Consider the following 24,870-nt stretch of genomic DNA (forward strand, 5'->3'; position numbering starts at 1 on the left):
CCACTTGAAATGAATTTTCTGGAGCTACAGAACTCCAAATGGTGCGCTCTTAACTGCGTTGGAAAGTAGACATCCAGGGCTTTCCCGCAATATATAATATACCATACTTTATTCGAGTTTAGATGATACAAACTGGCGTTCAATGCCAGTTCCATACTGCATTCTGGAGTAAAACGCCAGAAACACGTCACAAACCAGAGTTAAATGCCAAACAGACGTTACAACTTGGTGTTTAACTCCAAGAGAAGCCTCTGCACGTGTAAAGCTCAAGCTCAGCCCAATCACACACCAAAGTGGGCCCCGGAAGTGGATTTATGCACTTAGACTTATTTCTGTAAACCCTAGTAGCTAGTCTAGTATAAATAGGACTTTTTACTATTGTATTTTCATCTTGGAATTAGTCTCTGATTAATCTCTTGATCACGTTTTGGGGGCTGGCCTCACGGCCATGCCTGGACCATCACTTATGTATTTTCAATGGTGGAGTTTCTACACACCATAGATTAAGGTGTGGAGCTCTGCTGTACTTCGAGAATTAATGCAATTACTATTATTCTTCTATTCAATTCAGCTTATTCTTATTCTAAGATATTCGTTGCACTTCAACATGATGAATGTGTTGATCCGTGACACTCATCATCATTCTCACCTATGAACGCATGACTGACAACCACTTCCGTTCTACTTTAGAACGAGCGTGTCTCTCTTGGATTCCTTAATCAGAATCTTCATGGTATGAGCTAGAATCCATTGGCAGCATTCTTGAGAATCCGGAAGGTCTAAACCTTGTCTGTGGTATTCCGAGTAGGATTCAATGATTGAATGACTGTGACGAGCTTCAAACTCGCGATTGTTGGGCATAGTGACAGACGCAAAAGAATCACTAGATTATATTCCGACATGATCGAGAACCGACAGATGATTAGCCGTGCTGTGACAGAGCATTTGGACCATTTTCACTGAGATGATGGGAAGTAGCCATTGACAATGGTGACGCCTTACATACAGCTTGCCATGTAAAGGAGTAAGAATGATTGGATGAAAGCAGTAGGAAAGCAGAGATTCAGAAGGAACACAGCATCTTCATGCGCTTATCTGAAACTCCCATCAATGAATTACATAAGTATCTCTACCTTTATTCTCTGTTTATTTATCTTTATATTCAAAAACCATTATAACCATTTGAATCCGCCTAACTGAGATTTACAAGATTGCCATAGCCTGCTTCATACCGACAATCTCCGTGGGATCGACCCTTACTCACGTAAGGTATTACTTGGATGACCCAGTGCACTTGCTGGTTAGTTGTGCGAAGTTGTGACAAAGTGTGATTCACGTTTAAGAGCTCCAAGTTTATTGGCGCCATTGTTGATGATCACAATTTCATGCACCAAGTTTTTGGCACCGTTGCCGGGGATTGTTTGAGTTTTGACAACTGACGGTTCATCTCGTTGCTCAGATTAGATAATTTTCTTCTTATTTTGTTTTCCAAAAAGTTCTCAAAAATTTTTCAAAAAAAAATTTCTTTGTTTTCGTTTTTCTAAAAATTATTTTCGAAAAAAAAATCAAAAAATTTTAAAAATAAAAAATATTTTGTGTTTCTTGTTTAAGTCTAGTGTCAATTTTTAAGTTTGGTGTCAATTGCATGTTTCTAAAAATTTATGCATTTTTCAAAAAATTCATGCATAGTATTCTTCATGATCTTCAAGTTGTTCTTGATAAGTCTTCTTGTTTGATCTTCATATTTTCTTGTTTTGTGTCTTTTGTTGTTTTTCATATGCATTTTTGCATTCATAGTGTCTAAACATGAAAAGTTTCTAAGTTTGGTGTCTTGCATGTTTTTCTTTTCTTGAAAATTTTTCAAAAATAAGTCTTGATGTTCATCTTGATCTTCAAAGTGTTCTTGGTGTTCATCTTGATATTCATAGTGTTCTTGCATGCATCATGTGTTTTGATTCAAAATTTTCATGTTTTGGGTCATTGATGAGCGGATAATTTGTACGCTTTTTGGCATTGTTTTTAGTATGTTTTTAGTATATTTGGTTTAGTTTTTAGTATATTTTTATTAGTTTTTAGTTAAAATTCACTTTTCTAGACTTTACTATGAGTTTGTGTGTTTTTCTGTGATTTCAGGTATTTTCTGGCTGAAATTGAGGGACCTGAGCAAAAATCTGATTCAGAGACTGAAAAGGACTGTAGATGCTGTTGGATTCTGACCTCCCTGCACTCGAAGTAGATTTTCTGGAGCTACAGAAGCCCAATTGGCGCGCTCTCAATGGCGTTGGAAAGTAGACATCCTGGGCTTTCCAGCAATATATGATAGTCTATACTTTGCCCAAGATTTGATGGCCCAAACCGGCGTTCAAAGTCACCTTCAGAAATTCCAGCGTTAAACGCCGGAACTGGCACCAAAGTGGGAGTTAAACGTCCAAACTAGCACAAAAGCTGGCGTTTAACTCCAAGAAGAGTCTCTACACGAAAATGCTTCATTGCTCAGCCCAAGCACACACCAAGTGGGCCCGGAAGTGGATTTTTATGTCATTTACTCATCTTTGTAAACCTTAGGCTACTAGTTTTCTATAAGTAGGACCTTTTACTATTGTATTTTCATCTTTGGACATCTAGTTCTTAGATCATTGGGAGGCTGGCCTCACGGCCATGCCTAGACCTTGTTCTTATGTATTTTCAACGGTGGAGTTTCTACACACCATAGATTAAGGTGTGGAGCTCTGCTGTACCTCGAAGTATTAATGCAATTACTATTGTTCTTCTATTCAATTCCGCTTGTTCTTGTTCTAAGATATCACTTGTTCTTCAACTTGATGAATGTGATGATCCGTGACACTCATCATCATTCTCACCTATGAACGTGTGCCTGACAACCACCTCCGTTCTACCTTAGATTGGGTGAATATCTCTTGCATTCCTGATACACGATGCATGGTTGATCGCCTGACAACCGAGTGCTCGCCTGACAACCGAGCCAGCCATTCCGTGAGATCAGAGTCTTCGTGGTATAGGCAAGAACTGATGGCGGCATTCAAGAGAATCCGGAAGGTCTAACCTTGTCTGTGGTATTCTGAGTAGGATTCAATGATTGAATGACTGTGACGTGCTTCAAACTCCTGAGGGCGGGGCGTTAGTGACAGACGCAAAAGAATCAATGGATTCTATTCCGGCCTGATCGAGAACCGACAGATGGATAGCCGTGCCGTGACAGGGTGCGTTGAACATTTCCACTGAGAGGATGGGAGGTAGCCACTGACAACGGTGAAACCCTTGCATAAGCTTGCCATGGAAAGGAGTAAGAAGGATTGGATGAAGACAGTAGGAAAGCAGAGAGATGGAAGGGACACAGCATCTTCATGCGCTTATCTGAAATTCCCACCAATGAATTACATAAGTATCTCTATCCTTATCTTTATGTTTCATTCATCATCTATACCCATTTGAGTTTGCCTGACTAAGATTTACAAGATGACCATAGCTTGCTTCATACCAACAATCTCCGTGGGATCGACCCTTACTCGCGTAAGGTTTATTACTTGGACGACCCAGTGCACTTGCTGGTTAGTTGTGCAGAGTTGTGATAGAGAGTTGAGATTGCAATGAGCATACCATGTTGATGGCGCCATTGATGATCACAATTTCGGGCACCAAGTTTTTGGCGCCGTTGCCGGGGATTGTTTTGTGTATGGACAACTGACGGTTCATCTTGTTGCTTAGATTAGGTATTTTTCAGAATTCTTAAGAGTGAATTCTAGTGTTTCAAGGTGATGATCTTACCATCACCAAAGCTGATTGATTATCATCAATTTAGCTCTTGAATGCAATGTCCTGCTGAAGCTTGGCTATCCATGTCTAAATCCTTTAGACTAAAGCTTTAGACTAACATTGCATGATTCCTGTAATTCTCATTAAGAATTTTGATACCTTTATTTTCTGTTTTTACTTAATTTTCGAAAAAGCACAAAAAAAAATTTCACAATCATAAAAACCAAAAATATTTTATATTTCTTGTTTGAGTCTAGTGTCTAATTTTAAGTTTGGTGGCTTGCATGCATTGTTTATTTGATCTTGGTTCTATTTTCAAGTCAATAGTACAGGGAACTGAAGATTCAGAACATGCAGCAGAGGAATTACACAGAAAAAGCTGGGCATTCAAAACGCCCAGTGAAGAAGGACAGACTGGCGTTTAAACGCCAGCCAGGGTGCCTGGTTGGGCGTTTAACGCCCAAAAAGGTAGTGCATTGGGCGTTAAACGCCAGAATGTGCACCATTTTGGGCGTTTAACGCCAGGATGGCACAAGGGGGAGGATTTTGTTTTCAAATCAATTTTTTTTCAAGTTTTCAAAGTTTTTCAAAATCAAATCTTTTTCAAATCATATCTTTTCAATCAAATGTTTTCAAAATCAATTTCTTTCCTTTTTCAAAGATACTTGCTAACAATTAATGATTTGATTGAACATTTCAAGTATGTTGCCTTTTCTGTTGAGAAAGGTTTAATGTTTGAATCATATCTTTTCTTGTTAGGCAAGTCATTAATTTTTAAAATCAAATCTTTTTAAAATTGTTTTCAAATCATATCTTCTCAATCATATATTTTCTAAAACCAATCATATCTTCTTAACCTCATCTTTTTCAAAATAATTTTCAATCAAATCTTTTTGACTTCTAATTTCAAAGTCTTTTTCAAAAATCACTTGATTTCTTTCCCACTCTTATTTTCGAAAATTAATTAGTGTTTTTCAAAATGGTTTCAAATTCTTTTACTTAATTTTCAAAAAATTTCCTCCCCTCTTCTCACATCCTTCTATTTATGGAGTATCACTCCTCTTCAATGCACAATTCGAACTCTATCTCACTAAGTTCGAATTCTCCTTCTTCCTTCTATTTTTTTCCTCTGACACCTCAAGGAATCTCTATACTGTGACATAGAGGATTCCATATTTTCTTGTTCTCTTCTCTTTCATATGAGCAGGAACAAAGACGAAAGCATTCTTGTTGAAGCTGACCCTGAACCTGAAAGGACCTTGAAGCGAAAGCTAAGAGAAGCTAAGGCACAACTCTCTGCAGAGGACCTAACAGAAATCTTCAAAGAAGAAGAACACATGGCAGCCGAAAACAACAACAATGCCAACAATGCAAGGAAGGTGCTGGGTGACTTTACTGCACCTACTCCCGACTTCTATGGGAGAAGCATCTCTATCCCTGCCATTGGAGCAAACAACTTTGAGCTTAAGCCTCAATTAGTTTCTCTAATGCAACAGAATTGCAAGTTCCATGGACTTCCATTGGAAGATCCTCATCAGTTTTTGGCTGAGTTCTTGCAAATCTGTGACACTGTCAAGACTAATGGGGTTGACCCTGAGGTCTACAGACTTATGCTATTCCCTTTTGCTGTAAGAGACAGAGCTAGGACATGGTTGGACTCACAACCTAAAGAAAGCCTGGTCTCATGGGAAAAGCTAGTCAATGCCTTCTTGGCAAAGTTCTTTCCACCTCAAAAATTGAGTAAGCTTAGAGTGGAAGTCCAAACCTTCAGACAGAAGGATGGAGAATCCCTCTATGAAGCTTGGGAAAGATACAAACAATTGATCAGAAAATGTCCTTCTGACATGCTTTCTGAATGGAGCATCATAGGTATTTTCTATGATGGTCTCTCTGAACTATCCAAGATGTCTTTGGATAGCTCTGCTGGAGGATCTCTTCATTTGAAGAAGACGCCTACAGAAGCTCAAGAACTAATTGAAATTGTTGCAAATAACCAATTCATGTACACTTCTGAAAGGAATCCTGTGAACAATGGGACAAAGTAGAAGAAAGGAGTTCTTGAGATTGATACTCTGAATGCCATTCTGGCTCAGAATAAAATATTGACTCAACAAGTCAATTTGATTTCTCAAAGTCTGCCTGGAATGCAAAATGCACCAAGCAGTACTAAGGATGCTTCATCTGAAGAAGAAGCCTATGATCCTGAGAACCCTTCAATGGAAGAGGTGAATTACCTAGGAGAACCCTATGGAAACACCTATAATTCTTCATGGAGAAATCATCCAAATTTCTCATGGAAGGATCAACAGAGACCTCAACAAGGTTTCAACAACAATAATGGTGGAAGAAACAGGTTTAGCAATGGCAAGCCTTTTCCATCATCTTCTCAGCAATAGACAGAGAATTCTAAGCAGAGCCACTCTGACTTAGCAACCATGGTCTCTGATCTAATCAAAACCACTCAAAGTTTCATGACTGAAACAAGGTCCTCCATTAGGAATTTGGAGGCACAAGTAGGACAGCTGAGCAAGAGAATTACTGAACTCCCTCCTAGTACTCTTCCAAGCAATACAGAAGAAAATCTAAAAGGAGAGTGCAAGGCCATCAACATGGCCGAATTTGGAGAGGAAGGAGAGGCAGTGAACGCCACTGAGGAAGACCTCAATGGGCGTGCACTGACCTCCACTGAGTTCCCCAATGAGGAACCATGGGAATCTGAGGCTCAAAATGAGACCATAGAGATTCCATTGGACTTACTTCTGCCTTTCATGAGCTCTGATGAGTATTCCTCCTCTGAAGAGGATGAGTATGTCACTAAAGAGCAAGTTGCTAAATACCTTGGAGCAATCATGAAGCTAAATGACAAGTTATTTGGAAATGAGACTTGGGAGAACGAACCTCCTTTGCTCACCAAAGAACTGGATGACTTGTCTAGGCAGAAATTACCTCAAAAGAGACAAGACCCTGGGAAGTTTTCACTACCTTGTACCATAGGCACCATGACCTTCAAGAAGGCTCTGTGTGACTTAGGGTCAAGTGTAAACCTCATGCCTCTCTCTGTAATGGAGAAGCTAGGGATCTTTGAGGTACAAGCTGCAAGAATCTCACTAGAGATGGCAGACAATTCAAGAAAACAAGCTTATGGACTTGTAGAGGATGTTCTGGTGAAAATTGAAGACCATTACATCCCTGCTGATTTCATAGTCCTAGAGACTGGGAAGTGCATGGATGAATCTATCATCCTTGGCAGACCCTTCCTAGCCACAGCAAAAGCTGTGATTGATGTTGATGGAGGTGAACTGATCATTCAAGTGAATGAAAAATCCTTTGTGTTTAAGGCTCAAGGATATCCCTCTGTCACCATGGAGAGGAAGCATGAAGAGCTTCTCTCAAAGCAGAGTCAAACAGAGCCCCCACAGTCACACTCTAAGTTTGGTGTTGGGAGGCCACAACCAAACTCTAAGTTTGGTGTTGAACCCCCACATTCAAACTCTAAGTTTGGTGTTGGGAGGTTCCAACATTGCTCTGAGAAAATGTGAGGCTCCATGAGAGCCCTCTCTCAAGCTACTGACATTAAAGAAGCGCTTGTTGGGAGGCAACCCAATGTTATATTTTATATATTTTCCTTTGTTATTTTATTTTATTTTGTAGGTTGATGATCATGAGAAGTCACAAAATCAATTGAAAATGAAAAACAGGAAGAAAAATAGCACACCCTGGAGGAAGAACCTACTGGCGTTTAAACGCCAGTAAGGCTAGCAGGTGGGCGTTTAACGCCCAGTCTGGCACCATTCTGGGCGTTTAACGCCAGAAAGGGGCACCAGACTGGCGTTAAACGCCAGGAAAGGGCAAGAACCTGGCGCTAAACGCCAGAAATGGGCACCAGCCCGGCGTTTAACGCCAGAAATGGCTAAAAACGCAATTTTGCATGCCATTTGGTGCAGGGATGACTTTTCCTTGACACCTCAGGATCTGTAGACCCCACAGGATCCCCACCAACCCCACCACTCTCTCTCTTCTTCACCAATCACCTCAACACCTCTTCCCCAAAAACCCTTCACCTATCAAATCCCATCTTTCTCTTCACCACTCACATCCATCTTTCATAAAACCCCACCTACCTCACCCTTCAAATTCAAACCACTTTCTCTCCCAAACTCACCCTCCCATGGCCGAACCATAACCCCTCCCCTCACCCCTATATAAACCCTTCTTCACCTCTTCATTTTCACACACCCTAAACACTACTTCTTCCCCTTTTTGGCCGAAACATAAGCCTTCTCCATCTCCTCCATTTTCTTCTTCTTCTACTCTCTTCTTTCTTCTTTTGCTCGAGGACGAGCAAACCTTTTAAGTTTGGTGTGGTAAAAGCATTGCTTTTTGTTTTTCCATAACCATTTATGGCATCCAAGGCCGGAGAAACCTCTAGAAAGAGGAAAGGGAAGGCAAAAGCTTTCACCTCCGAGTCATGGGAGATGGAGAGATTCATCTCAAGGGTGCATCAAGACCACTTCTGTGAAGTTGTGGCCATGAAGAAGGTGATCCATGAGGTCCCTTTCAAACTCAAAAAGGGTCAACTTTGATCAAAGGTTGGACCAAGTCCTCACAGACATTTGTGAAGAGGGCGCTCAATGGAAGAGAGATTCAAGAGGAAAGCCGGTTCAACTGAGAAGGCATGACCTCAAGCCCATCACTAAGAAAAGGATGGAGCAAACAAGAGACCCCACTCATCATGAAATCCCTGAGATGCCTCAGGGATGCACTTTCCTCCACAAAACTATTGGGAGCAACTAAATACCTCCCTAGGAGAATTGAGTTCCAACATGGGACAACTAAGGGTGGAGCACCAAGAACATTCCATCCTCCTCCATGAAATTAGAGAAGATCAAAGAATCATGAGAGAGAAGCAACAAAGACAAGGAAGAGATATTGAGGAGCTCAAGCACTCCATAAGACCTTCAAGAGGAAGAACAAGCCGCCATCACTAAGGTGGACCCGTTCTTTAATCTCCTTGTTCTTTATTTTTCTGTTTTTCGAATTTCTATGCTTATGTTTATCTATGTTTGTGTCTTATGATCATTAGTGTCTTAGTGTCTATGCCTTAAAGTTATGAATGTCCTATGAATCCATCACCTTTCTTAAATGAAAACTGTTTTTAATCACAAAAGAACAAGAAGTACAGGATTTCGAATTCATCTTTAAAACTAGCTTAATTAGTTTGATGTGGTGGCAATACTTTTTGTTTTCTGAATGTATGCTTGAACAGTGCATATGTCTTTTGAATTTGTGGTTCATGAATGTTGGCTCTTGAAAGAATGATGAAAAAGGAGACATGTTACTGAGGATCTGAAAAATCATAAAAATGATTCTTGAAGCAAGAAAATGCAGTGAATACAAAAAAAAAGAAGGAGAAAAACGAAAAAGAAAAAAAAAAGGAGAAAGAAAAAGAAAAGAAAATGAAAGAAATAAAGTTGTGATCCAAGGCAAAAAGAGTGTGCTTAAGAACCCTGGACACCTCTAATTGGGGACTTTAGCAAAGCTGAGTCACAATCTGAAAAGGTTCACCCAATTATGTGTCTGTGGCATGTATGTATCCGGTGGTAATACTGGAAGACAAAGTGCTTTGGGCCACGGCCAAGACTCAATAAGTAGCTGTGTTCAAGAATCATCATACTTAACTAGGAGAATCAATAACACTATCTGGATTCTGAGTTCCTAAAGAAGCCAATCATTCTGAATTTCAAAGGATAAAGTGAGATGCCAAAACTGTTCGGAGGCAAAAAGCTACTAGTCCCGCTCATCTAATTTGGAGCTAAGTTTCATTGATAATTTGGAGTCTATAGTATATTCTCTTCTTTTTATCTTATTTGATTTTCAACTGCTTGAGGACAAGCAACAATTTAAGTTTGGTGTTGTGATGAGCGGAAAATTTGTACGCTTTTTGGCATTGTTTTTAGTATGTTTTTAGTATATTTGGTTTAGTTTTTAGTATATTTTTATTAGTTTTTATTTAAAATTCACTTTTCTGGACTTTACTATGAGTTTGTGTGTTTTTCTGTGATTTCAGGTATTTTCTGGCTGAAATTGAGGGACCTGAGCAAAAATCTGATTTAGAGACTGAAAAGGACTGTAGATGCTGTTGGATTCTGACCTCCCTGCACTCGAAGTAGATTTTCTGGAGCTACAGAAACCCAATTGGCGCGCTCTCAACGGCGTTGAAAAGTAGACATCCTGGGCTTTCCAGCAATATATGATAGTCCATACTTTGCCCAAGATTTGATGGCCCAAATTGGCGTTCAAAGTCACCTTCAGAAATTCCAGCGTTAAACGCCGGAACTGGCACCAAAGTGGGAGTTAAACGCCCAAACTGGCACAAAAGCTGGCGTTTAACTCCAAGAAGAGTCTCTACACGAAAATGCTTCATTGCCCAGCCCAAGCACACACCAAGTGGGCCCGAAAGTGGATTTTTATGTCATTTACTCATCTTTGTAAACCTTAGGCTACTAGTTTTCTATAAGTAGGACCTTTTACTATTGTATTTTCATCTTTGGACATCTAGTTCTTAGATCATTGGGAGGCTGGCCTCACGGCCATGCCTAGACCTTGTTCTTATGTATTTTCAACGGTGGAGTTTCTACACACCATAGATTAAGGTGTGGAGCTCTGCTGTACCTCGAAGTATTAATGCAATTACTATTGTTCTTCTATTCAATTCCGCTTGTTCTTGTTCTAAGATATCACTTGTTCTTCAACTTGATGATGTGATGATCCGTGACACTCATCATCATTCTCACCTATGAACGTGTGCCTGACAACCACCTCCGTTCTACCTTAGATTGGGTGAATATCTCTTGGATTTCTGATACACGATGCATGGTTGATCGCCTGACAACCGAGTGCTCGCCTGACAACCGAGCCAGCCATTCCGTGAGATCAGAGTCTTCGTGGTATAGGCAAGAACTGATGGCGGCATTCAAGAGAATCCGGAAGGTCTAACCTTGTCTGTGGTATTCTGAGTAGGATTCAATGATTGAATGACTGTGACGTGCTTCAAACTCCTGAGGGCGGGGCGTTAGTGACAGACGCAAAAGAATCAATGGATTCTATTCCGGCCTGATCGAGAACCGACAGATGGATAGCCGTGCCGTGACAGGGTGCGTTGAATATTTCCACTGAGAGGATGGGAGGTAGCCACTGACAACGGTGAAACCCTTGCATAAGCTTGCCATGGAAAGGAGTAAGAAGGATTGGATGAAGACAGTAGGAAAGCAGAGAGACGGAAGGGACACAGCATCTTCATGCGCTTATCTGAAACTCCCACCAATGAATTACATAAGTATCTCTATCCTTATCTTTATGTTTCATTCATCATCTATACCCATTTGAGTTTGCCTGACTAAGATTTACAAGATGACCATAGCTTACTTCATACCAACAATCTCCGTGGGATCGACCCTTACTCGCGTAAGGTTTATTACTTGGACGACCCAGTGCACTTGCTGGTTAGTTGTGCGGAGTTGTGATAGAGATTTGAGATTGCAATGAGCGTACCATGTTGATGGCGCCATTGATGATCACAATTTCGTGCACCAAGTTTTTGGCGCCGTTGCCGGGGATTGTTTTGTGTATGGACAACTGACGGTTCATCTTGTTGCTTAGATTAGGTATTTTTCAGAATTCTTAAGAGTGAATTCTTGTGTTTCAAGGTGATGATCTTACCATCACCAAAGCTGATTGATTATCATCAATTTAGCTCTTGAATGCAATGTCCTGCTGAAGCTTGGCTATCCATGTCTAAATCCTTTAGACTAAAGCTTTAGACTAACATTGCATGATTCCTGTAATTCTCATTAAGAATTTTGATACCTTTATTTTCTGTTTTTACTTAATTTTCGAAAAAGCACAAAAAAAAATTTCAAAATCATAAAAACCAAAAATATTTTATGTTTCTTGTTTGAGTCTAGTGTCTAATTTTAAGTTTGGTGGCTTGCATGCATTGTTTATTTGATCTTGGTTCTATTTTCAAGTCAATAGTACAGGGAACTGAAGATTCAGAACATGCAGCAGAGGAATTACACAGAAAAAGCTGGGCATTCAAAACGCCCAGTGAAGAAGGACAGACTGGCGTTTAAACGCCAGCCAGGGTGCCTGGTTGGGCGTTTAACGCCCAAAAAGGTAGTGCATTGGGCGTTAAACGCCAGAATGTGCACCATTCTGGGCGTTTAACGCCAGGATGGCACAAGGGGGAGGATTTTGTTTCAAATCAATTTTTTTCAAGTTTTCAAAGTTTTTCAAAATCAAATCTTTTTCAAATCATATCTTTTCAATCAAATGTTTTCAAAATCAATTTCTTTCCTTTTTCAAAGATACTTGCTAACAATTAATGATTTGATTGAACATTTCAAGTATGTTGCCTTTTCTGTTGAGAAAGGTTTAATGTTTGAATCATATCTTTTCTTGTTAGGCAAGTCATTAATTTTTAAAATCAAATCTTTTTAAAATTGTTTTCAAATCATATCTTCTCAATCATATATTTTCTAAAACCAATCATATCTTCTTAACCTCATCTTTTTCAAAATAATTTTCAATCAAATCTTTTTGACTTCTAATTTCAAAGTCTTTTTCAAAAATCACTTGATTTATTTCCCACTCTTATTTTCGAAAATTAATTAGTGTTTTTCAAAATGGTTTCAAATTCTTTTACTTAATTTTCGAAAAATTTCCTCCCCTCTTCTCACATCCTTCTATTTATGGAGTATCACTCCTCTTCAATGCACAATTCGAACTCTATCTCACTAAGTTCGAATTCTCCTTCTTCCTTCTATTTTTTTCCTCTGACACCTCAAGGAATCTCTATACTGTGACATAGAGGATTCCATATTTTCTTGTTCTCTTCTCTTTCATATGAGCAGGAACAAAGACGAAAGCATTCTTGTTGAAGCTGACCCTGAACCTGAAAGGACCTTGAAGCGAAAGCTAAGAGAAGCTAAGGCACAACTCTCTGCAGAGGACCTAACAGAAATCTTCAAAGAAGAAGAACACATGGCAGCCGAAAACAACAATGCCAACAATGCAAGGAAGGTGCTGGGTGACTTTACTGCACCTACTCCCGACTTCTATGGGAGAAGCATCTCTATCCCTGCCATTGGAGCAAACAACTTTGAGCTTAAGCCTCAATTAGTTTCTCTAATGCAACAGAATTGCAAGTTCCATGGACTTCCATTGGAAGATCCTCATCAGTTTTTGGCTGAGTTCTTGCAAATCTGTGACACTGTCAATACTAATGGGGTTGACCCTGAGGTCTACAGACTTATGCTATTCCCTTTTGCTGTAAGAGACAGAGCTAGGACATGGTTGGACTCACAACCTAAAGAAAGCCTGGACTCATGGGAAAAGCTAGTCAATACCTTCTTGGCAAAGTTCTTTCCACCTCAAAAATTGAGTAAGCTTAGAGTGGAAGTCCAAACCTTCAGACAGAAGGATGGAGAATCCCTCTATGAAGCTTGGGAAAGATACAAATAATTGATCAGAAAATGTCCTTCTGACATGCTTTCTGAATGGAGCATCATAGGTATTTTCTATGATGGTCTCTCTGAACTATCCAAGATGTCTTTGGATAGCTCTGCTGGAGGATCTCTTCATCTGAAGAAGACGCCTACAGAAGCTCAAGAACTAATTGAAATGGTTGCAAATATCCAATTCATGTACACTTCTGAAAGGAATCCTGTGAACAATGGGACAAATCAGAAGAAAGGAGTTCTTGAGATTGATACTCTGAATGCCATTCTGGCTCAGAATAAAATATTGACTCAACAAGTCAATTTGATTTCTCAAAGTCTGTCTGGAATGCAAAATGCACCAAGCAGTACTAAGGATGCTTCATCTGAAGAAGAAGCCTATGATCCTGAGAACCCTTCAATGGAAGAGGTGAATTACCTAGGAGAACCCTATGGAAACACCTATAATTCTTCATGGAGAAATCATCCAAATTTCTCATGGAAGGATCAACAGAGACCTCAACAAGGTTTCAACAACAATAATGGTGGAAGAAACAGGTTTAGCAATGGCAAGCCTTTTCCATCATCTTCTCAGCAACAGACAGATAATTCTAAGCAGAGCCACTCTGACTTAGCAACCATGGTCTCTAATCTAATCAAAACCACTCAAAGTTTCATGACTGAAACAAGGTCCTCCATTAGGAATTTGGAGGCACAAGTAGGACAGCTGAGCAAGAGAATTACTGAACTCCCTCCTAGTACTCTTCCAAGCAATACAGAAGAAAATCTAAAAGGAGAGTGCAAGGCCATCAACATGGCCGAATTTGGAGAGAAAGGAGAGGCAGTGAACGCCACTGAGGAAGACCTCAATGGGCGTGCACTGACCTCCACTGAGTTCCCCAATGAGGAACCATGGGAATCTGAGGCTCAAAATGAGACCATAGAGATTCCATTGGACTTACTTCTGCCTTTCATGAGCTCTGATGAGTATTCCTCCTCTGAAGAGGATGAGTATGTCACTAAAGAGCAAGTTGCTAAATACCTTGGAGCAATCATGAAGCTAAATGACAAGTTATTTGGAAATGAGACTTGGGAGAACGAACCTCCTTTGCTCACCAAAGAACTGGATGACTTGTCTAGGCAGAAATTACCTCAAAAGAGACAAGACCCTGGGAAGTTTTCACTACCTTGTACCATAGGCACCATGACCTTCAAGAAGGCTCTGTGTGACTTAGGGTCAAGTGTAAACCTCATGCCTCTCTGTAATGGAGAAGCTAGGGATCTTTGAGGTACAAGCTGCAAGAATCTCACTAGAGATGGCAGACAATTCAAGAAAACAAGCTTATGGACTTGTAGAGGATGTTCTGGTGAAAATTGAAGACCATTACATCCCTGCTGATTTCATAGTCCTAGAGACTGGGAAGTACATGGATGAATCTATCATCCTTGGCAGACCCTTCCTAGCCACAGCAAAAGCTGTGATTGATGTTGATGGAGGTGAACTGATCATTCAAGTGAATGAAAAATCCTTTGTGTTTAAGGCTCAAGGATATCCCTCTGTCACCATGGAGAGGAAGCATGAAGAGCTTCTCTCAAAGCAGAGTCAAACAGAGCCCCCACAGTCAAACTCTAAGTTTGGTGTTGGGAGGCCACAACCAAACTCTAAGTTTGGTGTTGAACCCCCACATTCAAACTCTAAGTTTGGTGTTGGGAGGTTCCAACATTGCTCTGAGAAAATGTGAGGCTCCATGAGAGCCCTCTGTCAAGCTACTGACATTAAAGAAGCGCTTGTTGGGAGGCAACCCAATGTTATATTTTATATATTTTCCTTTGTTATTTTATTTTATTTTGTAGGTTGATGATCATGAGAAGTCACAAAATCAATTGAAAATGAAAAACAGGAAGAAAAACAGCACACCCTGGAGGAAGAACCTACTGGCGTTTAAACGCCAGTAAGGCTAGCAGGTGGGCGTTTAACGCCCAGTCTGGCACCATTCTGGGCGTTTAACGCCAGAAAGGGGCACCAGACTGGCGTTAAACGCCAGGAAAGGGCAAGAACCTGGCGCTAAACGCCAGAAATGGGCACCAGCCCGGCGTTTAACGCCAGAAATGGCTAAAAACGCAATTTTGCATGCCATTTGGTGCAGGGATGACTTTTCCTTGACACCTCAGGATCTGTAGACCCCACAGGATCCCCACCAACCCCACCACTCTCTCTTCTTCACCAATCACCTCAACACCTCTTCCCAAAAACCCTTCACCTATCAAATCCCATCTTTCTCTCTCACCACTCACATCCATCTTTCATAAAACCCCACCTACCTCACCCTTCAAATTCAAACCACTTTCTCTCCCAAACTCACCCTCCCATGGCCGAACCATAACCCCTCCCCTCACCCCTATATAAACCCTTCTTCACTTCTTCATTTTCACACACCCTAAACACTACTTCTTCCCCTTTTTGGCCGAAACATAAGCCTTCTCCATCTCCTCTATTTTCTTCTTCTTCTACTCTCTTCTTTCTTCTTTTGCTCGAGGACGAGCAAACCTTTTAAGTTTGGTGTGGTAAAAGCATTGCTTTTTGTTTTTCCATAACCATTTATGGCATCCAAGGCCGGAGAAACCTCTAGAAAGAGGAAAGGGAAGGCAAAAGCTTTCACCTCCGAGTCATGGGAGATGGAGAGATTCATCTCAAGGGTGCATCAAGACCACTTCTGTGAAGTTGTGGCCATGAAGAAGGTGATCCATGAGGTCCCTTTCAAACTCAAAAAGGGTCAACTTTGATCAAAGGTTGGACCAAGTCCTCACAGACATTTGTGAAGAGGGCGCTCAATGGAAGAGAGATTCAAGAGGAAAGCCGGTTCAACTGAGAAGGCATGACCTCAAGCCCATCACTAAGAAAAGGATGGAGCAAACAAGAGACCCCACTCATCATGAAATCCCTGAGATGCCTCAAGGGATGCACTTTCCTCCACAAAACTATTGGGAGCAACTAAATACCTTCCTAGGAGAATTGAGTTCCAACATGGGACAACTAAGGGTGGAGCACCAAGAACATTCCATCCTCCTCCATAAAATTAGAGAAGATCAAAGAATCATGAGAGAGAAGCAACAAAGACAAGGAAGAGATATTGAGGAGCTCAAGCACTCCATAAGACCTTCAAGAGGAAGAACAAGCCGCCATCACTAAGGTGGACCCGTTCTTTAATCTCCTTGTTCTTTATTTTTCTGTTTTTTGAATTTCTATGCTTATGTTTATCTATGTTTGTGTCTTATGATCATTAGTGTCTTAGTGTCTATGCCTTAAAGTTATGAATGTCCTATGAATCCATCACCTTTCTTAAATGAAAACTGTTTTTAATCACAAAAGAACAAGAAGTACAGGATTTCGAATTCATCTTTAAAACTAGCTTAATTAGTTTGATGTGGTGGCAATACTTTTTGTTTTCTGAATGTATGCTTGAACAGTGCATATGTCTTTTGAATTTGTGGTTCATGAATGTTGGCTCTTGAAAGAATGATGAAAAAGGAGACATGTTACTGAGGATCTGAAAAATCATAAAAATGATTCTTGAAGCAAGAAAATGCAGTGAATACAAAAAAAAAGAAGGAGAAAAACGAAAAAGAAAAAAAAAAGGAGAAAGAAAAGAAAAGAAAATGAAAGAAATAAAGTTGTGATCCAAGGCAAAAAGAGTGCTTAAGAACCCTGGACACCTCTAATTGGGGACTTTAGCAAAGCTGAGTCACAATCTGAAAAGGTTCACCCAATTATGTGTCTGTGGCATGTATGTATCCGGTGGTAATACTGGAAGACAAAGTGCTTTGGGCCACGGCCAAGACTCAATAAGTAGCTGTGTTCAAGAATCATCATACTTAACTAGGAGAATCAATAACACTATCTGGATTCTGAGTTCCTAAAGAAGCCAATCATTCTGAATTTCAAAGGATAAAGTGAGATGCCAAAACTGTTCGGAGGCAAAAAGCTACTAGTCCCGCTCATCTAATTTGGAGCTAAGTTTCATTGATAATTTGGAGTCTATAGTATATTCTCTTCTTTTTATCTTATTTGATTTTCAACTGCTTGAGGACAAGCAACAATTTAAGTTTGGTGTTGTGATGAGCGGAAAATTTGTACGCTTTTTGGCATTATTTTTAGTATGTTTTTAGTATATTTGGTTTAGTTTTTAGTATATTTTTATTAGTTTTTATTTAAAATTCACTTTTCTGGACTTTACTATGAGTTTGTGTGTTTTTCTGTGATTTCAGGTATTTTCTGGCTGAAATTGAGGGACCTGAGCAAAAATCTGATTTAGAGACTGAAAAGGACTGTAGATGCTGTTGACGGCCCAAACCGGCGTTCAAAGTCACCTTCAGAAATTCCAGCGTTAAACGCCGGAACTGGCACCAAAGTGGGAGTTAAACGCCCAAACTGGCACAAAAGCTGGCGTTTAACTCCAAGAAGAGTCTCTACACGAAAATGCTTCATTGCCCAGCCCAAGCACACACCAAGTGGGTCCGAAAGTGGATTTTTATGTCATTTACTCATCTTTGTAAACCTTAGGCTACTAGTTTTCTATAAGTAGGACCTTTTACTATTGTATTTTCATCTTTGGACATCTAGTTCTTAGATCATTGGGAGGCTGGCCTCACGGCCATGCCTAGACCTTGTTCTTATGTATTTTCAACGGTGGAGTTTCTACACACCATAGATTAAGGTGTGGAGCTCTGCTGTACCTCGAAGTATTAATGCAATTACTATTGTTCTTCTATTCAATTCCGCTTGTTCTTGTTCTAAGATATCACTTGTTCTTCAACTTGATGAATGTGATGATCCGTGACACTCATCATCATTCTCACCTATGAACGTGTGCCTGACAACCACCTCCGTTCTACCTTAGATTGGGTGAATATCTCTTGGATTCCTGATACACGATGCATGGTTGATCGCCTGACAACCGAGTGCTCGCCTGACAACCGAGCTAGCCATTCCGTGAGATCAGAGTCTTCGTGGTATAGGCAAGAACTGATGGCGGCATTCAAGAGAATCCGGAAGGTCTAACCTTGTCTGTGGTATTCTGAGTAGGATTCAATGATTGAATGACTGTGACGTGCTTCAAACTCCTGAGGGCGGGGCGTTAGTGACAGACGCAAAAGAATCAATGGATTCTATTCCGGCCTGATCGAGAACCGACAGATGGATAGCCGTGCCGTGACAGGGTGCGTTGAACATTTCCACTGAGAGGATGGGAGGTAGCCACTGACAACGGTGAAACCCTTGCATAAGCTTGCCATGGAAAGGAGTAAGAAGGATTGGATGAAGACAGTAGGAAAGCAGAGAGACGGAAGGGACACAGCATCTTCATGCGCTTATCTGAAATTCCCACCAATGAATTACATAAGTATCTCTATCCTTATCTTTATGTTTCATTCATCATCTATACCCATTTGAGTTTGCCTGACTAAGATTTACAAGATGACCATAGCTTGCTTCATACCAACAATCTCCGTGGGATCGACCCTTACTCGCGTAAGGTTTATTACTTGGACGACCCAGTGCACTTGCTGGTTAGTTGTGCGGAGTTGTGATAGAGAGTTGAGATTGCAATGAGCGTACCATGTTGATGGCGCCATTGATGATCACAATTTCGTGCACCAGTCATATTTGTGTTTTTCTCTCTCATCATAAAAAAATTGAAAAATAAAAAAAATATCTTTTCCTTGTTTTACTCAAAAATTCGAAATCTTTGGGTTGACTTAGTAAAAAAATTTTAAAATAAGTTGTTTCTTGTTAGTCAAGTCAAGATTTCAATTTTTAAAAATCCTATCTTTTCAAAATCTTTTTCAAAAATCAAATCTTTTTCATTTTTTTATTATTTTCAAAATTTTTAAAAATTGATTTTCAAAATCTTTTTCTTATCTTTATTTCAAAATTTCAAATACTTTACTAACAATTAATGTGATTGATTCAAAAAATTTGAAGTTTGTTACTTTCTTGTTAAGAAAGGTTCAATCTTTAAATTCTAGAGTCATATCTTTTAGTTTCTTTTTAGTCAAGTAATCAATTTTAATTTTAAAAATCAAATCTTTTTTTTAAATATCTTTTTCAAAATCAATTTCAAAATCTTTTCTAACTTCTTATATTTTCAAAATTTATTTTCAAATCTTTTTCAACTAACTAATTGACTTTTTGTTTGTTTCTTATGTTTTTCAAAACCACCTAACTACTTTTCTATCTCTAATTTTCGAAAATCCCTCACCCTTTTTCAAAATTCTTTTTACTTAACTAATTGTTTCAAATTTTTAATTTTAATTTTATTTCTTCTCTTAATTTTCGAAAATCACTAACCATTTTTCAAAAACAATTTTCGAAATTCTCTCCCTCTCATCTTTTTCTATTTATTTATTCATTTACTAACACTTCTCTTTATCTCAAAAATTCGAACCCTCTTCTCTCTTCTGTGTTCGAATTTTTCTTCTCTTTCCTCTATTATCCTCTTTTTCTACTCACATAAAGGAATCTCTATACTGTGACATAGAGGATTCCTCTTCTCTCTTTGTTTTCTTCTCTTTCATATGAGCAGGAACAAGAAAAAAAGCATTCTTGTTAAAGCTGATCCTGAACCTGAAAGGACCTTGAAGAGGAAGCTAAGAGCAGCTAAAGCACAGTACTCTGAAGAGGACCTAACTGAAATTTTCAAACAGGAAAAGGATATGGCAGCCGAACCCAACAATAATAATGCAAGGAAGATGTTTGATGACTTTACTGCACCAAATTCCAACTTACATGGAAGAAGCATCTCAATCCCTGCCATTGGAGCAAACAACTTTGAGCTAAAGCCTCATTTAGTTTCTATGATGCAACAGAACTGCAAGTTTCATGAACTTCCATCAGAAGATTCTTTTCAGTTCTTAACTGAATTCTTGCAGATCTATGATACTGTTAAGACTAATAGGGTTGATCCCGAGGTTTACAGGCTTATGCTTTTCCCTTTTGCTGTAAGAGACAGAGCTAGAGTATGGTTGGACTCTCAACCTAAAGATAGCCTGAACTCTTGGGATAAACTGGTCACGGCCTTCTTGGCCAAGTTCTTTCCTCCTCAAAAGCTGAGTAAGATTAGAGTGGATGTTCAAACCTTCAGACAGAAAGAAGGTGAATCCCTCTATGAAGCTTGGGAGAGATACAAGCAACTGACCAAAAAGTGTCCTTTTGACATGCTTTCAGAATGGACCATCCTGGATATATTCTATGATAGTCTGTCTGAATTGTCTAAGATGTCATTGGACCACTTTGCAGGTGGATCTATTCACCTAAAGAAAACACCTGCAGAAGCTCAGGAACTCATTGACATGGTTGCAAATAACCAATTCATGTACATCTCTGAGAGGAATCCTGTGAGTAATGGGATACCTTAGAAGAGGGGAGTTCTTGAAATTGATACTCTGAATGCCATATTGGCTCAGAACAAAATGTTGACTCAGCAAGTCAACATGATTTCTCAGAGTCTAAATGGATGGCAAAATGCATCCAACAGTACTAAAGAGGCATCTTCTGAAGAAGAAGCTTATGATCCTGAGAACCCTGCAATGGCAGAGGTGAATTACATGGGTGAACCCTATGGAACACCTATAATTCCTCATGGAGAAATCATCCAAATTTCTCATGGAAGGATCAACAAAAGCCTCAACAAGGCTTTAATAATGGTGGAAGAAACAGGCTTAGCAATAGCAAGCCTTTTCCATCATCTTCTCAGCAACAGACAGAGAATTCTGAGTAGAGCCCCTCTAGCTTAGCAAACATAGTCTCTAATCTATCTAAGGCCACTTTAAGTTTCATGAGTGAAACAAGGTCCTCCATTAGAAATTTAGAGGCACAAATGGGTCAACTGAGTAAGAAAATCACTGAAACTCCTCCTAGTACTCTCCCAAGCAATACAGAAGAGAATCCGAAAAGAGAGTGCAAGGCCATTGATATAATCAATATGGCTGAATGCATAAAGGAGGAGAAGGACGTGAATCCCAGTGAGGAAGACCTCCTGGGACGTCCTCTGAACAAAAAGGAGTTCTAAACTGAGGAACCTAAGGAATCTGAGGCTCACCTAGAGACCATAGAGATTCCATTGAACCTCCTTTGACCATTCATGAGCTCTGAAGAGGATGAAGATGTAACTGAAGAGCAAGTTGCTCAATATCTAAGAGCCATCATGAAGTTGAATGCCAAGTTGTTTGGTAATGAGACTTGGGAAGGTGAATCTCCCTTGCTCATTAATGAACTAGATACATGGGTTCAGCAAACTCTACTTCAAAAGAAATAAGATCCTGGTAAATTCTTAATATCCTGTACCATAGGCACCATGACCTTTGAGAAGGCTTTGTGTGACCTGGGGTCAGGTATAAATCTTATGCCACTCTCTGTAATAGAGAAGCTGGGGATCTTTGAGGTACAAGCTGTAAGAATCTCATTAGAGATGGTAGACAAGTCAATAAAACAAGCTTATGGATTGGTAGAGGACGTGTTAGTGAAGGTTAAAGGCCTTTACATCCCTGCTGATTTCATAATCTTAAACACTGGGAAGGATGAGAATGAATCCATCATTCTTGGAAGATCCTTCCTAGCCACAGCAGGAGCTGTGATTGATGTTGACAGAGAAGAGTTAGTCCTTCAATTGAATGGGGACTACCTTGTGTTTAAAGCTCAAGGTTATCCTTCTGTAAACATGGAAAAGAGGCACGATAAGCTTCTCTCAATACAGAGTCAAATAAAGCCCCCACAATCAAACTCTAAGTTTGGTGTTGGGAGGCCACAACCAAACTCTAAGTTTGGTGTTGAACCCCCACATTCAAACTCTAAGTTTGGTGTTAGGAGGTCCCAACAATGCTCTGATGATCTGTGAAGCTCCATGAGAGCTCACTGTCAAGCTAATGACATTAAAGAAGTGCTTATTAGGAGGCAACCCAATTTTTATTTATCTATATTTCTATTGTTCTTTTATGTTTTATTAGGTTTATGATCATGTGGAGTCACAAAACAATTGCAAAAAATTAAAAACAGAATCAAAAATAGCAGAAGAAAAAACACACCCTGGAGGAAGAGCTTATTGGCGTTTAAACGCCAGTAAGGAGCATCTGGCTGGCGTTCAACGCCAGAACATAGCATGAAACTGGCGTTGAATGCCAGAAACAAGTAGTAGTCTGGCGTTTAAATGCCAGGATTGCACCCTGAGGGAGAGCTGGCGTTAAACGCCAGAAACAAGCATGGAAGTGGCGTTCAACGCCAGAAACATGCTGCAGATTGGCATTGAACGCCCAAAACAAGCATGGAAGTGGCGTTTAACGCCAGAAACAAGCATTAATCTGGCATTAAATGCCAAGATTGCATACAGAGGGCATTTTACACGCCTAAAGGGTGCAGGGATGAGAAATCCTTGACACCCCAGGATCTGTGGACCCCACAGGATCACTTCAGGATCTGTGGACCTCACAGGATCCCCACCTACCTTCTCCCTCTCTCTCACACATTTTCATAACACTCTTTTCCAAACATCATTTCACCAATGACCTCAATCACTCTTCACCATTCACATCCATCCTCTCTTTCCCATAAACTCCACCTACCTTCAAATTCAAAATCTCTTTCCCTCCCAAACCCACCCTAAATGACCGAACCTATACCCCTTCCACTCCTATATAAACCCCTCAACACTCATTCATTCTTCACACACAACCATCAATACTTCTCCCCTTGGCCGAATACACATCTCTCTCCCTCTCATCCATATCTTCTTCTTCTTCTTCTATTCTTTCTTTTTTTGCTCGAGGACGAGCAATATTCTAAGTTTGGTGTGGTAAAAGCATAGCTTTTTTTGTTTTTCCATAACCATTGATGGCACCTAAGGTTTGAGAAACCTCTAGAAAGAGGAAAGGAAAGACAAAAGCTTCCACCTCCGAGTCATGGGAGATGGAGAGATTCATCTCAAAAGTCCATCAAGACCACTTCTATAAAGTTGTGGCCAAGAAGAAGGTGATCCCTGAGGTCCCTTTCATGCTCAAGAAAAATGAGTATCCAGAGATCCGACATGAGATCCAAAGAAGAGGTTGGAAAGTTCTTACCAACCCCATTCAACAAGTCGGAATCTTAATGGTTCAAGAGTTCTATGCCAATACATGGATCACTAGGAACCATGATCAAAGCATGAACCCAAACCCGAAGAATTGGCTTACAATGGTTCGGGGAAAATGCTTAGATTTCAGTCCAGAAAATATAAGGTTGGCATTCAACTTGCCTATGATGCAAGAAGATGCACGCCCATACACTAGAAGGGTCAAGTTTGATCAAAGGTTGGACCAAGTCCTCATGGACATATGTGTGAAAGGAGCTCAATGGAAAATAGACTCAAAAGGCAAGCCGGTTCAATTGAGAAGACTGGACCTTAAGCCTAAGGCTAGAGGATGGTTAGAGTTCATCCAACGCTCCATCATTCCTACTAGCAACCAATCCGAAGTAACTGTGGATTGGGCCATCATGATCCATAGCATCATGATTGGAGAGGAAGTAGAAGTTCATGAAGTCATCTCTCTAGAACTCTACAGAGTGGCCGAAAAGCCCTCCACCTTAGATAGGCTAGCTTTTCCTCATCTAATTTGCTATCTATGCTACTTAGCTGGAGTTGTCATAGAAGGAGACATCCTCATTGAAGAGGACAAGCCCATCACTAAGAAGAGGATGGAGCAAACAAGAGAGCCTATTCATGGATCTCAAGAGACGCATGAAGAAGCTCATCCTCAAGGTATGCATTTTCCTCCAAATAACTATTGGGAACAACTCAACACTTCTCTAGAAGGATTGAGTCATGACATGAACCAATTAAGGGTGGAACACCAAGAACACTCCATCATTCTCAATGAGATTAGAGAAGATCAAAGAGCTATGAGGGAGGAGCAACAAAGGCAAGAAAGAGACATAGAGGAGCTCAAGAACACCATTGGTCCTTCAAGGAGAAGGCGCCACCATCACTAAGGTGGACTCATTCCTTAACTTCCTTGTTCTTATCTCTCTGTTTTTGGTTTTTAAGCTTCATGTTTGTCTATGTTTGTGTCTTTACTACATGATCATTAGTATTTAGTAACTATGTCTTAATGCTATGAATAATTCCATGAATCATTCACCCTTCTTAAATGAAACATGTTTTTAATACAAAAGAACAAGAAGTACATGAGTTTTGAATTCATCCTTGAAATTAGTTTAATTATATTGATGTGGTGACAATACTTTTTGTTTTCTGAATGAATGCTTGAACAGTGCATATTTTTTATCTTGTTGTGTATGAATGTTAAAATTGTTGGCTCTTGAAAGAATGATGAACAAAGAAAAATGTTGTTGATAATCTGAAAAATCATGAAATTGATTCTTGAAGCAAGAAAAAGCAGTGAAGAACAAAGCTTGCGAAAAAAATAAAAGAAAAAGAAAAAAGCAAGCAGAAAAAGCCAATAGCCCTTAAAACCAAAAGACAAGGGTAAAAAGGATCCAAGGCTTTGAGCATCAATGGATAGGAGGGCCCAAGAAAATAAAATCCAGGCCTAAGCGGCTAAATCAAGCTGTCCC

The 24,870-nt window shown here is 39.9% G+C and overlaps 3 non-coding genes across 3 annotated transcripts; all 3 read right to left on the reverse strand.

Annotated features, from left to right (window-relative positions):
- Positions 1-5,516: 5,516 nt before the first annotated feature.
- On the reverse strand, positions 5,517-5,624 carry LOC130937367 (small nucleolar RNA R71). The gene has a single exon (XR_009068587.1). It is a non-coding gene; the product is annotated as a small nucleolar RNA R71 (small nucleolar RNA).
- Positions 5,625-13,218: 7,594 nt separating this feature from the next.
- LOC130937179 (small nucleolar RNA R71) lies at positions 13,219-13,326 on the reverse strand. Its single transcript, XR_009068408.1, has one exon. It is a non-coding gene; the product is annotated as a small nucleolar RNA R71 (small nucleolar RNA).
- Positions 13,327-20,381: 7,055 nt separating this feature from the next.
- On the reverse strand, positions 20,382-20,488 carry LOC130937640 (small nucleolar RNA R71). Its single transcript, XR_009068850.1, has one exon. It is a non-coding gene; the product is annotated as a small nucleolar RNA R71 (small nucleolar RNA).
- Between the last annotated feature and the right edge of the window lie 4,382 nt (positions 20,489-24,870).

The sequence above is a fragment of the Arachis stenosperma genome, chromosome 6 (assembly GCF_014773155.1).
Source record: "Arachis stenosperma cultivar V10309 chromosome 6, arast.V10309.gnm1.PFL2, whole genome shotgun sequence".
Taxonomy (NCBI): domain Eukaryota; kingdom Viridiplantae; phylum Streptophyta; class Magnoliopsida; order Fabales; family Fabaceae; genus Arachis; species Arachis stenosperma.